The 15,514-nt window shown below is 43.6% G+C and overlaps 1 long non-coding RNA gene across 1 annotated transcript; it reads left to right on the plus strand.

Annotated features, from left to right (window-relative positions):
* The first annotated feature begins 957 nt into the window (after positions 1–957).
* On the plus strand, positions 958–8,182 carry LOC103482376 (uncharacterized). Its single transcript, XR_014085389.1, has 2 exons — positions 958–2,079; positions 7,939–8,182. It is a non-coding gene; the product is annotated as an uncharacterized LOC103482376 (long non-coding RNA).
* Positions 8,183–15,514: the final 7,332 nt, after the last annotated feature.

The raw sequence follows: 15,514 nt of genomic DNA on the forward strand, positions 1-15,514 counted from the left end.
GTCTCTTCAGTCTGCTTCAACGTTTTCAGATTTTGTCATGTTGACCATATGACTAATGCAGAATTGTAAAGTGGAAGGGAATTATAAGATGCTGATTGTTACATTTATTTACAGATATGAACATGCAAAGTGTGTAAATTGGTATTGAGTTCTCTTTACTCTGATACCCCTGAATAAAATCAACCATCAACCTTGATACTAAGTGCCTTAGTTGATCTGTGTGTAGTTTGATCCAACTGTTTTGTGAAGATCACAGAGTTGTTAGAGAACATTACAATAATTAACACCAGATCATAACAGGAACACAGCAGGGAGGAAGTTCAGCCCATTGTTGACCTACTGGTCTTAATAGAACCTAGTTATCAATATGCTCACAGATTCTAAACAAACCATGGATTGTATTGGAAGCAATATTTTGGCTAATTTTCATAACTTATATCAACATTTATATCTGTTCTATAGCACTTTATGGATAGGTTCTGCTAAATATTGTTGCTATGGTATTTTACTGATAGATTTTGCAAAATACTGAGTTGGTATAGCGTTTTGTTGTTAGCGGAGCTAATATTTATGATCAGTGTGTGGCAGTATGCCCTGTAGGCTTTGAACGCACCACACAAGTGCCTGAATCTAATTGGTTGTGGCGCTCGCTGGCTGCCTGTATATAAAGGGCCCTCCCTCACCTGGTTGACATGACGTTGTTTTCCTTCCGGTTCAGACCTCTGCGTTTGTTGGTGCTGCACGCTGGGTAAGGCAGGCTTCATCTCTCTTAAGCAAGCTTATTACTTGTGATTCATTTACATTTTCTGTATAACAGCTGCAAATTAATGCGTGCGCTCAAACAATGCGCTTAATGACACTCTGATCGCCGATCAATTGTACCTTTGGCCGCCTGTACAAGCTCCATGTCTCCTCCTTCCTGTTAGAGGCACTACATAAAGAGCTCGGTGGTAAGTGAAGTGCTGGAGTTTGCATGCTTTTAGATTCCATTTCTAACATTTATTTTTGATAGCCGCTGCTGTTTGTCCTTGGCTGGCTGTTTGTCCTGGGCCGGCTGTTTGCCTGCTGTTCTGGTTGTCCACCTGTCACCTGGATAATCTGTCGGCTGCCTACCTGTCGTCCTGTTTGCTGGCTTCATGCCCGCCGTCCGGATCTGCGTAAAGCGGCTCCTATCACTCGTCCAGTGTGGCTGATTTGGGCTGATTGGTGACCAGCTCGGACTAATCCTTCTAGTGCCGCTTTGAGTGGCGTCTGCTACAGCGGATCGGTTCCTCCCAAGACAGACTTTTAATTTGGACTATTGCTGCTTGAGCTGTTGTGGACTGAACTGTATAATTGTATTTGTAATTTGAATGTTTCTTCTATTTTAACAGGAACGGCCAGCTCGTGGTGTTGGTGGTGGACTTTCTGGGTGGTGGTACTACTTCTGGTTTGGTGCACGATTTTCTTTTGTTTTGCTTTGTTTCGTTTGCTGTGTTTCTTTTCTTTTAGGACACTACCCCGAATTTCACTCCCGTCTCTGAGTTGAGCCATAACTGACTTTTAAGGTGTGAGTGATTTTAGATTAGTATTTTTTGATTAACCAATTGTGGAATAAATAAAATTGTTGAATTGTGAGATTGTCTCAAGCCTCATCTGTAGCGGGTCTGTGTGCCTTAAAGGTAACTTTTTAGTAGTCATTGCAACCAATTTTATCTTTGCTAAAATAGTGCTTTTGAATTTAAGTTTCCACTTTTTAACACACTGCTCCCGCCACATTTTGGCGTTGTTGTTGGCAGGATTTTTTACAGTTTTGAGGCTGAGACTCTTTCACTATTTTATTGCATTTTGTGACAGTTGTGTTCAAGCAGTCAAATTTTTTTTCTTGGTGTGTTGAGGACAAACAGCAGCGGTTCATTTGTTTTTTTTGAGCTGGTCATTTGTAGTAATGGAGGAAGAGCTACTGGAATTGAAGACCCTGGTTGCTCAATTAAAGGCTGACAATGAGAAGCTGCGTGCAGAGCGTTCACCTTCCACATCTAGCTCCAGTGCCGGGCCGTCTTCAGCTTCTGCACCCCCCACTGCCCAAATAACGGACAGGTTAGTGTTTGTCCCACGCGATCGTAAGTGTCCTATGTTTAGGGGACGGATGGGAATTAGTGTGAGCGAGTGGGTTGAGGAGGTGCAGGCGTGTATGCGGGCACGAAATTTGTCAGCAGTAGATCAGGCCTTCTTTTTGTACGATCATTTAGAAGGAGAGGCTAGGGATGAGATCAAATATCGCTCTAGTCAGGAACGAGGGGATCCAGCTAAAATCATTTCTATCCTCATGGAGCTTTATGGATGTAATGAGTCACATGTTGCATTACAGGAGGCCTTTTTCTCCAGAAAGCAATTAGAGGGGGAAACATTGCAAGAGTTCTCCCTGGCTTTGATGAGCCTTATGGAGAAAGTAAAAGCACAGGCCCCTAGGGATATGCCTAACGCTGAAGTGCTCTTGCGTGACCAATTCATAGAATATGTCCTTGATGGTGCGCTTCGTCGTGCGCTAAAACAGTATGTTCGCCTGAAACCGGCAGCAACACTGCTTGATGTCAGGGGTGAGGCAATGAGGTGGGAATTGGAGGGTTTGCCAGCTAGTATGCGGGGCCGGAGTAATTCTCTGCCTTCAGCGCCCAGTTTTCAGTTTGCTGTGCGTGGTGGGTCACCAGCTATTGCTAGCCCCACTCAAACAGAGGTTAATGAGTTAAAAGAACTCTTAAAACGGCAACAAGAGCAGCTTAATCGGCTTACTCAAAGCATTACCCTCCTCCAAACTGCACAAGAGCGCAACCGCTCTCCACGTCGAGGTCCTATTATATGTCGACGGTGCCAACAGCCCGGACATATTGCTAGGGAGTGTGGGGGGCCACATGTTGCCTTCCGTCAGCCATCTTTGTCAGATTCACGTCAGGGAAGCCAGCCTCTGGGAAACTAGCACCCACCGAGTTGCAGAGCCAAAGCTCAGGTGGGGCATCCATAGGCTCAACTAGTGGTTTATGTTCAACAGATGTACCTAAATTAATTGCTTCTTGTCCACATATTGAAGTGAACATGGCTGGAGTGAAAGTGCCTTGCTTGGTTGATACTGGTTCAATGGTGTCTACTATTACAGAGAGCTTCTTTATTGAATTCTTTGAGCCCTGGGGCGAAGAGCGTTTGAGAGCTTGCCACTGGCTACAGTTAAAAGCAGCCAATGGTCTCCCTATTCCTTACATTGGTTATTTGGAAGTATCTATTGAACTGTGTGGCAAGTTGATGCCCCACTGTGGAGTGTTGGTGGTGAGAAATCCCCCAGATAGTGGTTCAGCTTCAGTACCTGGTGTGTTGGGAATGAACATCATAAATAAGTGTTACCAAGAACTATTTGGACAGCATGGTAATGCTCTGTTTAACACTACCCCTGTGGTGTCATATCCCAAACCCTTGGTTAATGCCTTACAGAAATGTCATGCAGCTGAAATGCAGCACACTCCTAAGCAGCCTAGTAAGGTTAGGGTGCGAGGCAGGAGGGCCTGCCGCATTCCAGGAGGTGTAATGAAGATTGTGCCTACCACCTGCTGTGAGCAATACTCAGGCACCACTGTCTTGTTTGAACCATCAGAGTCGGGTTTACCAGCTGGTTTGTTAGCATCTCCTGCTCTAGTTCAGGTTGTTCGGGGAACTGCTTATGTCCCAGTGGTAAATGTGGGCAACACTGAGGTGTTGCTTTACCCTCGTACCACTGTGGGAACTTTAAATAGTGTTGGCGTGGTGAGTCTCCCCGCGGGTGTAACTGAAGTCCCATTCTTTGTAAATGTGTCTTCCCAAACAGCTGCTGCTCCTGCCTCAGATGGGATCGAGACAATTGATTTATCATCTTTGTCAGAGGAGGAACGGGGTCGGGTGCGAGCCCTGTTGGGTAAATACACTTCTGTGTTTGCCACTAATGAGCAGGACTTGGGTTGCACCAACCTGATCAGTCATGACATTCCCCTTCTTGATGACGCTCCCGTTCGGCAGCGTTACCGTCGAATTCCTCCATCAGAGTATGAACTTGTGAAGGAACACATAAATCAGCTTTTGGCAGCAAATGTCATTAGGGAAAGCTCCAGCCCCTATGCGTCACCAATTGTGATTGTTCGCAAAAAGGATGGTAGCATTAGGCTCTGTGTTGATTATCGTCAACTTAACATCAAGACACGGAAGGACGCTTTTCCACTCCCTCGCATTGAGGAGTCCCTTGATGCTTTGACAGGGGCCCGGTGGTTTTCTACTATGGACTTGGCCAGTGGATATAATCAGGTTCCTGTCACAACAAGCGATCGCCATAAAACCGCTTTTTGTACACCGTTTGGGCTTTTTGAGTGGAATCGCATGCCTTTCGGCCTATGCAATGCTCCGAGCACATTCCAACGCTTGATGCAGCGCATCTTTGGTGACCAGCAATGCCAATCCCTTTTGCTGTATTTAGATGACATTGTTGTGTTTTCATCCTCTGTGCAGCAACATCTTGAGAGGTTGGACGTGGTGTTAGGACGGCTTCAGAAGGAGGGCCTTAAAGCTAAGCTCAGTAAGTGCCGCTTTTTCCAGCAGAAGGTGCACTACCTGGGTCATGTAATTTCCGACCAGGGAGTAGCCACTGACCCCGCTAAAATTGAGGTGGTAGCAAATTGGCCTGTACCCACCACGGCCACTGAGTTGCGTTCCTTTTTGGGATTCGCTAGCTACTACCGTAGGTTTGTTGAAGGTTTTGCTAAGATGGCTGCCCCCTTGCATCATAGAGCAGCTGAGCTTAGTAAAGAATCTAAAAAGAAGGCTGCCCAGAGTATTGTTGGAGCCTGGACCGAGGAGTGTCAACAGAGCTTTGAGGCTATTAAAACCAAGCTCACTTCTGCTCCAGTCCTTGCGTATGCAGACTTTTCCCTTCCTTTCATTCTAGAGGTGGATGCAAGCCATAGTGGTTTGGGAGCGGTCTTGTCACAAGAACAAGAGGGGAAGATAAGACCCATCGCTTTTGCTAGCCGCGGGTTAAGACCTAGCGAGCGGAACATGTCAAATTACAGCTCAATGAAACTGGAGCTGTTGGGCCTGAAATGGGCAATGACAGAAAAATATAGAGATTACCTTTTGGGCCACAGGTGCATCGTTTATACAGACAATAATCCTCTGAGCCACTTGGATTCGGCTAAGCTTGGAGCAGTGGAACAGCGCTGGGCAGCCCAGCTTGCTTCCTTTAACTTTGAGTTAAAGTATCGATCGGCTAAGTCCAATCAAAATGCTGATGCTTTGTCTCGCCGACCTTGGCCGGTTCCATTGGAAGCGACTTCTTTGGTTTCAGGTACTCTTGTGCCTCAGCCATTACAGCTAGCTGTGCAGAGTGAGCACAAACAGACCACCCAGTCCTCTATAACAGTCTTTCCCTCTCTTGCCCCTGGTGATCTCCAGGTTCTCCAGCAGGCTGATCCAGTCCTTCAGGAAGTTCTTGTCTTTTGGCAGAGAAAAGAGCGGCCAAATCGTACTGAGCGGCAAGGGCTTTCACGATCTGCTCTTGCATTGCTCAGCCAGTGGGATCGCCTGACTGAGTTGGATGGTCTAATGTATCGGCGAGTGTTTCGCCCCGATGGTGGTGGGGAAGTGCACCAACTTCTCCTGCCAAAGTCCCTGACCAAGGACATCATGACTCAGGTCCATCAGGAGCATGGGCACCAGGGGGTGGAAAGGACCTTGGCGTTGCTACGATCTCGCTGCTATTGGCCAGGTATGTCACAAGAGATAGCAGATTGGTGTAAAACCTGCGAGCGGTGCCAGGTTGCTAAGGATAGCCAACCACCTGCTCGTGGCTTCATGGGCCATTTGCTTGCATCGAAACCAAATGAAATTTTGGCAATTGATTTTACTTTGTTAGAGCCAACTCCATCTGGGCTAGAAAATGTATTGGTGATGACTGATGTGTTTTCCAAATATACATTGGCGGTCCCAACCAGGGATCAGCGCGCCTCCACTGTAGCGCAGGTCCTGGTCACTGAATGGTTTGCAAAATTTGGAGTACCAGTACGCATCCATTCAGACCAGGGCCGCAACTTTGAAAGCACTTTGATCCAGCAGCTTTGTAGTCTGTATGGCATCATTAAATCTCGTACCACGCCTTATCATCCAGCTGGTAACGGGCAATGTGAACGTTTTAATAGGACGCTTCACAACTTGTTGAGAACTTTGCCAACGTCCCGGAAACGAGACTGGAGTGTCTGTTTGCCCCAGTTGCTTTATGCATATAACACCACCCCTCATCAATCAACTGGTGAGTCACCATTTTTTCTAATATTCGGTCAAGAACCACGTCTTCCAGTTGACTTTTTGTTGGGAAGAGTTCAAAACCCAGTTGCGGGAACTGTTCATGAGTGGGTCAAAGAACATCAGACTCGCTTGCAAATGGCATTTGAGGGTGCTAGAGAAAAACTGAGGACTTCTGCAGGACGCAGAAAAGCTATTCATGATAAAAACATCAGAGAAGCTCCTCTTAAGGAGGGCCAGTTCGTGTTGATCCGAAATTTGGGGAGTAAAGGTCGTCGGAAAACTCAGGATTTGTGGAGCTCAGTGACGCATGTAGTTATTCAAGTCCCAAGAGAGGGTGCTGTAGTGTATTCAGTGGCACCAGTTCATGACCAGACCAGGGTAAGGAGGGTACATCGTTCTTTGCTGAAGGTCCTGATTGGTGCTGATGCACCTAATTCAGTTCCTGTTGAAGGTGCACCTTCTGAACATCACTCCATTTCAGAGGGCGAGCTGTCTTTGGAGGGTGATTTGTTCTTGAGGCCATGGCCTCGGGAGCAGGTACCACCTGCCTCACCTGCTGCTGTGGCTTCTGATGCTGTTCCTGGGGTTTCAGGACTTGCTGTGGCTCCTTCTGGTATGACAATGAATCAACCTACCTCATTAGCAGTTGTACCGGCAGCAGAGCCTGGTCCCAGCGAGGTGTCGGTGCGTAAATCGGCACGATCAACTGCTGGCCGGCATCATAATCTCCATCACCTTCCAAGACCAGCAGTAAGAGAAACTCCTTCATCTAGTACCATGTCTGCTGTATTTCGACCTTGGTGTTAAGGTGGATCATCGTCGGGGCGTCGATGCAGTTTGGGGGGGTGGAATGTGGCAGTATGCCCTGTAGGCTTTGAACGCACCACACAAGTGCCTGAATCTAATTGGTTGTGGCGCTCGCTGGCTGCCTGTATATAAAGGGCCCTCCCTCACCTGGTTGACATGACGTTGTTTTCCTTCCGGTTCAGACCTCTGCGTTTGTTGGTGCTGCACGCTGGGTAAGGCAGGCTTCATCTCTCTTAAGCAAGCTTATTACTTGTGATTCATTTACATTTTCTGTATAACAGCTGCAACTTAATGCGTGCGCTCAAACAATGCGCTTAACGACACTCTGATCGGCGATCAATTGTACCTTTGGCCGCCTGTACAAGCTCCATGTCTCCTCCTTCCTGTTAGAGGCACTACATAAAGAGCTCGGTGGTAAGTGAAGTGCTGGAGTTTGCATGCTTTTAGATTCCATTTCTAACATTTATTTTTGATAGCCGCTGCTGTTTGTCCTTGGCTGGCTGTTTGTCCTGGGCCGGCTGTTTGCCTGCTGTTCTGGTTGTCCACCTGTCACCTGGATAATCTGTCGGCTGCCTACCTGTCGTCCTGTTTGCTGGCTTCATGCCCGCCGTCCGGATCTGCGTAAAGCGGCTCCTATCACTCGTCCAGTGTGGCTGATTTGGGCTGATTGGGGACCAGCTCGGACTAAGCCTTCTAGTGCCGCTTTGAGTGGCGTCTGCTACAGCGGATCGGTTCCTCCCAAGACAGACTTTTAATTTGGACTATTGCTGCTTGAGCTGTTGTGGACTGAACTGTATAATTGTATTTGTAATTTGAATGTTTCTTCTATTTTAACAGGAACGGCCAGCTCGTGGTGTTGGTGGTGGACTTTCTGGGTGGTGGTACTACTTCTGGTTTGGTGCACGATTTTCTTTTGTTTTGCTTTGTTTCGTTTGCTGTGTTTCTTTTCTTTTAGGACACTACCCCGAATTTCACTCCCGTCTCTGAGTTGAGCCATAACTGACTTTTAAGGTGTGAGTGATTTTAGATTAGTATTTTTTGATTAACCAATTGTGGAATAAATAAAATTGTTGAATTGTGAGATTGTCTCAAGCCTCATCTGTAGCGGGTCTGTGTGCCTTAAAGGTAACTTTTTAGTAGTCATTGCAACCAATTTTATCTTTGCTAAAATAGTGCTTTTGAATTTAAGTTTCCACTTTTTAACACACTGCTCCCGCCACAAGTGCTTAAGAGTTAGCTTCCTAACTTTGCTAGCGGTGTCCACCACTGATGCTAACAACCCTTGTACTCTGTAGGTAGCTAACCTTTGCCAGGACAGGCTAACCAGATGAATGTTCCTGATCCCAACTACAGACAGATCACAAAGTTTCTGCCTGCCAGGAAGTAGCGTGTGAGGCCCATTTCAAAACCACAGCTCATCAGCACAGGTTGTCCCCAAAGCTGTGTTCTCTCTCCCACGCTCTTCTGTGCACCAACAGCTTCACCTGAGGTCATTAAACTCATGAGGTTAGCAGAGCACACCGTCCTCACTGGGCCCAGCTCACAGGGAGAGGTGTCAGTGAGCTCAGCAACCTGATGACCTGATTCAGGATGAGCAACCTGGAGCTAAATGCTGTGATGCTAGAGGAGATTATTGTGGACCTCATGAAGATCTCCTGCCCACCCCCTTCCATCTTCCTCAGCACCTCTACAGTAGACGCTGCTACTCTCTGGGCACCTTCATCACCCACGAGCTCAGGTGGTCAACATCATCTCCCTCAGCTAAAAAATGTACTTTCTGTGGAAGCTGCAAAACTTATCAAATACAAAAGTTACATGCAGTGTGATAATATTAGTCACTGTTCATGTGTTGTCTTTGTGCTTCAACCACTGAAATGTTTTTTTGCTCTACAATGTAATGAACTATATTCTACAAATCAGGCCTGTCGTTACTAGATATTCCAATAAATACTGACATGACATAAACAATAACTGAAAGTTATAATAATAAGAGTCTGTGTCAGCGAAGTTTATCATATCACAATCCCACCACTTGTCTTGTTCTCATCTATTGGCTCCCATTGCTGAATAAACCTTAGAATGCATAGCATTTAATTACTAGCATGAATGACCATGCAAACACCCCCCCAAACGTCCCGCCCACAAAAAAAACGCATTTCATCAAAAAAAAATCTGAATTGAGTATCAAGCCCTGCTGTGTGAACGTAGTGAGCAGCTAATGAGGACTGGAGTTGATCACCTCTACGATTGGGAATATTTGGCAGGAAATTAAAGTTGCTGTTCACAGACAGTCTCTGTCTAATCCGACTGATCTTAAACTTTCTCTTAAAGAAAAGGAAGAAAGTTCAGCCACTGGACCTGGAAAGACATGCTCTCCAAGTGCAACTGAAGCACATAGACCCACAAAGTATCGGATGCTCGATCCCTTTTCAGGTTTTCATCTGGTGAAAAATTTCTAAAGCATATATCATTTTTATCCCACTCACAATTACCCACTACCTTGAGGATTTTTTCTCTCACATAAAATGATAAGTGAATACATGGAAGCAGGCCGGATAGAAAATGGATGGATGGACATATGTAAGATCTCAAATTTCTATGTGTGTGAGACAAGGTAGGATGCTCCTATTTGATTAGAAAAAACAACAACATATCACTGCTCTTTCTTTTAATCACTCTATCTTTGAAATTTGAAATTGACATAAAGTTCCATAAGAGTTTTTGAGTCCAGCTTTGATGGACTGCTTGATTTTTCCATATCTAATTATAGCGAGAGATAGTGCTGTCTAATCAGCTCTTCAAACATTGAAGGAGGAAAGCATTTTTTTAACGAAGCCAGAATTCATATATTTTCTTCTATTGCTTTCTGCTGTTTTTAAATGAGTTCTCAGCTGAAAAATGCCCACTGAGTTGAGTGGAAAGCCTGCTGAGGCAGTCTTTTAATTACATGCACGCTGTATTGATTACCAGAGGTTGCTAGATATGCAAGCTCCCTGCCAAATGTACCCTTTTATAAGTTTCAAGTTCAGTTTTGGGGCGCTGCTTTCACATTGTGAAACATTAGTTATTTGGAGCAGTTGTTGCATATAAAAGAACACAAATGCCTTTAATAAAGTCTGTATTGATGCGGCGGTGAAATGACTGCCAACAGCCAGAAGTTTGACTGCACTGGACAAGTCCCGTAGTGCTGATGTCGGCTTTATGTCACTCTTAGTAATAATAATTCTTATATGAAGCAGCTAGCACAAGGAAAAGTCTGGAACCTTTTTGAAATTATGCTTTAAATGTGTTTTTTAGTGGGATTTATACACACAACTTTCTTTATTATCACTCCACATGGAATCCTGTAAAGATGAAGCTTATAGTGAAATGTATTTGACTTTTTTAAGTTTACTAAATTGTGAGAGATGGAGGGCAGAAACATTGGATCAGGAGGTTGGGGATGGTGAGAATCCTCCAACTTTAGTACATGGAATTTAGACTTGAGGTGGACGTGTTATTATGTTTCACAACTTGACACCTGCAACATCAACTTTTATCCTTTACTATTGTTTGTCAGTGAATACCAATGTAAACCAATCGCATGTCTTCTGTCCATATCTCAGGTCATCCAACATTCACTTATGAACAAGAAACCTTGATGATTGAAGTCAGTGGCCAATCTGACCCCACCTTGAGGCTCTGCCCACACGGAGAACAACATGGACAATTTTCATAAATGACTAAAAAGAAATGTGGACCCAACGCCACAGTAAGCGTTGTAATAAACACAGAACACCAAATGTTTGTTTGTGACAATGAGATGGAAAAGAGACAGAGCTGACACGGCCACACTGCAACATGAAAGCCTCCATTTGAGGGATTTTTCCTCTTCAGAACCCTTTTACCAAAAATGATCGTTTCTGGTCTCCCAAAAGACGGGATCCTTCGGGAGTGTGGATGCATAGCCTAAACGACAAAAATAACTTTCTGCAATCACTTAAAATTGTCTCCATAGCGATGGGACCTCAGCTGCAAACAATTCTGGGGTGTACTGAAGGTTGAACCCCAACATCTGTTGAAAAGTCAACTTGAACACCTGAGGTTTCCAACCAAGACAGCCCTGTCCAGTTCATACTGCGTTTTTCTCTTCTAATTTCCTAGAATCTCCTTGAGTTTTACCAAAAGTCGTTTCTGGGCTTCAATGTATTGCTCCTATGTCCATGTTTCTGTTTCTGCTGGATCTTCAGGTTGGAACCTTGCAGGCACCTGTAGCCTACCTGGCCCAAAGCAAAGCTCTTTCAGATGCCAGGTCCCTGACAACGCTCAGGATCAAAGAGAAACCTTTGATCCGATAACTACTGGTGTAAGTTAAAGATCCAGAATCATTCCAGCTTCACTCTTGCACAAGGATCTTTTGAAGTTTGGAGTCCTGCAACTTTTAGACGTCTCCCTGACCAACACACCTGAATCAAACTGTTGAATCACATTCTCAGCACGCAGTCAAATTCTCCACAGTCCTGCTAATGACCTCATTATTTTACTCAGGTGAGTTGAAGCAGAGACACATGTAAAAGTTGCAGGACTCCAGATGTCAGAGACTGGAGTTGAAGACCTTTGCCCTTACACAACAGTCACAACAGTAATCCACAACATAATGAACGTAATGCTGCTCTTTTGTTCCGTCCTGCCTTTCATTAGAACCATGATCTATTTAGACTCCTCATACATCACAGACATCTTCCTTATTCTGCAACTGGTTTTCTTCTGCGTGGTACAGATGAGGACACCAGGCTGAAACGCTGGCTCTGTCCTCAGGCAGTGAGCTATTGGAGTCCTGCAGAGTTCAATCCGCAGCGTGTGTATGGCAATCTGTTCACAGAGTCTCTGCAGTTTAGAGTGAGAGCAGGTATTTTTGGGCAGAGTAATGTAACTGCAGAGCATGAGGGCTCAAGCCTGAAAACCGTTGATGCTTAAACAAGACTGCTACTCTTGTCCTATGGTTGTTTATTTCACCTTCTCATATCATAAATGACTAGGTTTAGTATTTGACTAAAGCTGTGTGCTCATCTACGGTCACCAACCCTGCTTACCTGCAAGGTTTGGGATGATGTAACGGCTTCTTGTTTTAAACATTTTAGATCAGGTTTAGGAGTGTGCTTTGGGGAATTCTTCCCCTCTCTTCCAGAAATAAGGTCAGACACTGATGTTGGCTGAGAAGACTCTAATGTGTTCTGTACTGTGGGGTTGTGTCAAGGCTCTGTACAGAATAGTCAAGCTCTTCTACACCATCCCACCATCCCGACTTCAATATCAACATCCTTCTTCTGCAAGAACAATTAGAAAGGGAAAAAAAGCATTTTTATGTACCTTAGATATTAGACTTTGATTTTTTTTTCTCACAAACTGGCCTATTAATTAAAATATGCTTGACTATAATTTAGTTGGAGTTTCCAGTTCTGGGCCTCCCACACCCTGTCAGGCCTGTTTACAAGAATGAACACCAGGAGATGCACACAGAGTTCTTCTTCCAGTCTTTCTGATGATCATTTGAAAGATTGTCTTTTATGGGGAGAAAAGTTAAATGCCACCGAAGTTCTGACATCCTGTCAGCAGAGAGGCATCCTGACATGCTATGGGTGGAACTGATTCTCATCTAAGGCAGAATGTCTTTATTATTTTGTCTTATTGGCACTGCAAGCTGAGTTAGACTGCCTTATATTACCTTCAGGATCATTTTGGACTGATTCTACCCTCATTGAGAGTGTGTGGTCAGTTCTCAACAAGCAGGTTGAGAAACAGAAACCACAGCAATTACCCCCAGCCTGTAGGGTTGAATACCCAGCAAGTCTTAGTGAATAACAGAATCTATATACTGATGGGTCAATGCAGCAGATACTGACTCATTGTGTAACTTTGTGGATATGACTGACCTCTGACCTTCACAAATGAATCAGTTACTGAAATTGAAGTCATATTGCCAATTCATAAAGTTCATTTCTACATGCTGTGGACAGCATGTAGAAATGTTGCCTTCTTGTGCTGTTGGAAACATTGCAGCTGCTCTGATCTATGTGTTGAACAGAAGGGTAATGCCTCATTCTGTGAAAGATGGCAACAACTAGAAACATCCAATCCCAACTAGGCCATGTATTGATCCGATTCAAAGGAATTAATAGGAAAGTTAAACATCAAAGTTTTTTTTTCAGTTTATGGGAATATTTTTAATGTGTGAAGAAAAAAATGTTGACATTGCTATTTTTAAAAAAATCACAATTTCTTATTTAACAGTTAACAGATCTGAGGATTGTTCTTCCACTGCGGTTGGGATGTTGAGCTGCAGACCTTAATATAGCAGGGATGCCATATTAAAAATTTAGTTTTTACCATTTTTTGCTCTATATTTCAGTAATTTTCAATATTTTAATACTTTAAATTCTTACCTGCATATTAAGCTTTGCCTTTGCTCTGTACATCACTCAGAAACACCATCTGTTGAAACATTAAAAAGTTGAACTGAGGTGTTTCAGTGGATCTCGATTCAGTGCCAATGTCTTGTTTTACCAAAGTGCTTACCTCCCACTATTTAAGCAGCAACATTTTGTAAGGATTCACAGACATCAGCATCAGGGATCAAATTCCAAACTGCAACACCACAGAGACTCTCTAGACCAATTCTGTCTGAAGTTAGATCTAGAAAAACTGCAGTTTGTTTGATTTGTGACAAAAAGGTGAAGCTACATGCTAATTACTGACAGGATGCAATACGACTAAAAGCTTTTCCTGTTTCTAAAGCCTGAGGAGAAAAACAGACCACCAAACATTGTCATTATTACAATTTTCTAATATATTAATTTAGTAGTTCTTTGAATTTCAACAAGCTGACAAAACATTGATTGCTGGTTTGTTCAGTCCACATGCAATACAATCAGAATGAGGTGATGGATGGATGGATGGATGGATGGATGGATGGATGGATGGATGGATGGATGGATGGATGGATGGATGGGTGGGTGGGTGGATGGATGGATGGATGGATGGATGGATGGATGGATGGATGGATGGATGGATGGATGGATGGATGGATGGATGGATGGATGGATGGATGGATGGATGGATGGATGGATGGATGGATGGAAAAATAACCTGGTGTTTCAACAAAGTATGCATTTGTAACCTAAATGGTTACAAACTAACTGAAAACCATTCACATCTGACCACTTCAACATCACGGTTTGCTTTTAAAGAGAGCTGATTTGGTTGGTTTTCTACATTTTCAAGTATTACCAGGAAATTAAGGTACATGTGTAATTTTCTTCTTTTATTATGTCACTTTCATTTATTCCTGTGAACTTTTTGTCTTTACAGGCACATTGTTTTACATTTTTTACGTGCTTACACCAGTTGCACCTTTATCAGCCAAGGTAACTTGGTAAATAAAGCCAAGGTAACTTGGCTTTGTGTGTGTGTGTGTGTGTGTGTGTGTGTGTGTGTGTGTGTGTGTGTGTGTGTGTGTGTAATGTTGATCATGTGTTAATTGAACTCACACCTCAACTATAAAATGACATTCATCTGGATGAGTGGATGCAAATGTCAAATTCTTTATTTACAAAACAATTCAAATTGACAGTGTTCATTTAATAGACTCAATATGGAAGTACAAACAGTGAGGAGCATAAAAACTGATATGCACAAGCACCATTAGCAATTACATAACCATTACTAACTGTACTTGTTTTTACCACTTGCTAATTTTCTAAGGAGAAAAACATCTAAGATTGTTATGTTAAAAGGCTTCCTGCGTGAATTAATGAGGGTTTCTCATTAAAGAAGCTTTCAAAGTGTTTTTTTCTCTTTCTTTTTTCTTATTTACTTGTTTTTAAAGTTGTGTGAATATATAAAACTGGACCTACTCACTTTTACTTCTCTTCTTCAGTTTTGATGCTTTTGCTTTCAGGTTGTCCTGGGTTACTGGACGTTTCCATGGCCCGATTCTCCAAGAGGCAGAAAGCTTTACAGTAAAACTTTGGATCCTCAGTGATGTGAATCATTAAGTCACATTCTGGCCGTTCAGGCTGAGACTCCTTATAGCATCATTTCATCAACTTAGTTTCTTTTTCTTTTTAAATTCAACACACCACAATAAGAGAAGTATCTGGGAAAAATTTTAAACTATCTTAACGTGAACCTGTAAAATGTATTTAAAAAAAACAAACTAAAGCACAAATGTTTTTATTACATGACCAAACCCTGAACATACTTCCAGTGTGATTACTGTCCTGCAACCCTAGCAGATGTTACTACCCCAGCACCGTGGCCACTGCCCAGCAACAGCTGTCCACTGCTATTTATTGTAAGTGAAAAGTTGTGTTAGCAGCAGCGAATCCCCCTAAATCCCTTTAGTGTAACAGAAAACATCAGAGTGGCTGTGATC

This window comes from Poecilia reticulata, chromosome 20 (genome assembly GCF_904066995.2).
Source record: "Poecilia reticulata chromosome 20, P_reticulata-male-v2, whole genome shotgun sequence".
Lineage (NCBI taxonomy): Eukaryota > Metazoa > Chordata > Actinopteri > Cyprinodontiformes > Poeciliidae > Poecilia > Poecilia reticulata.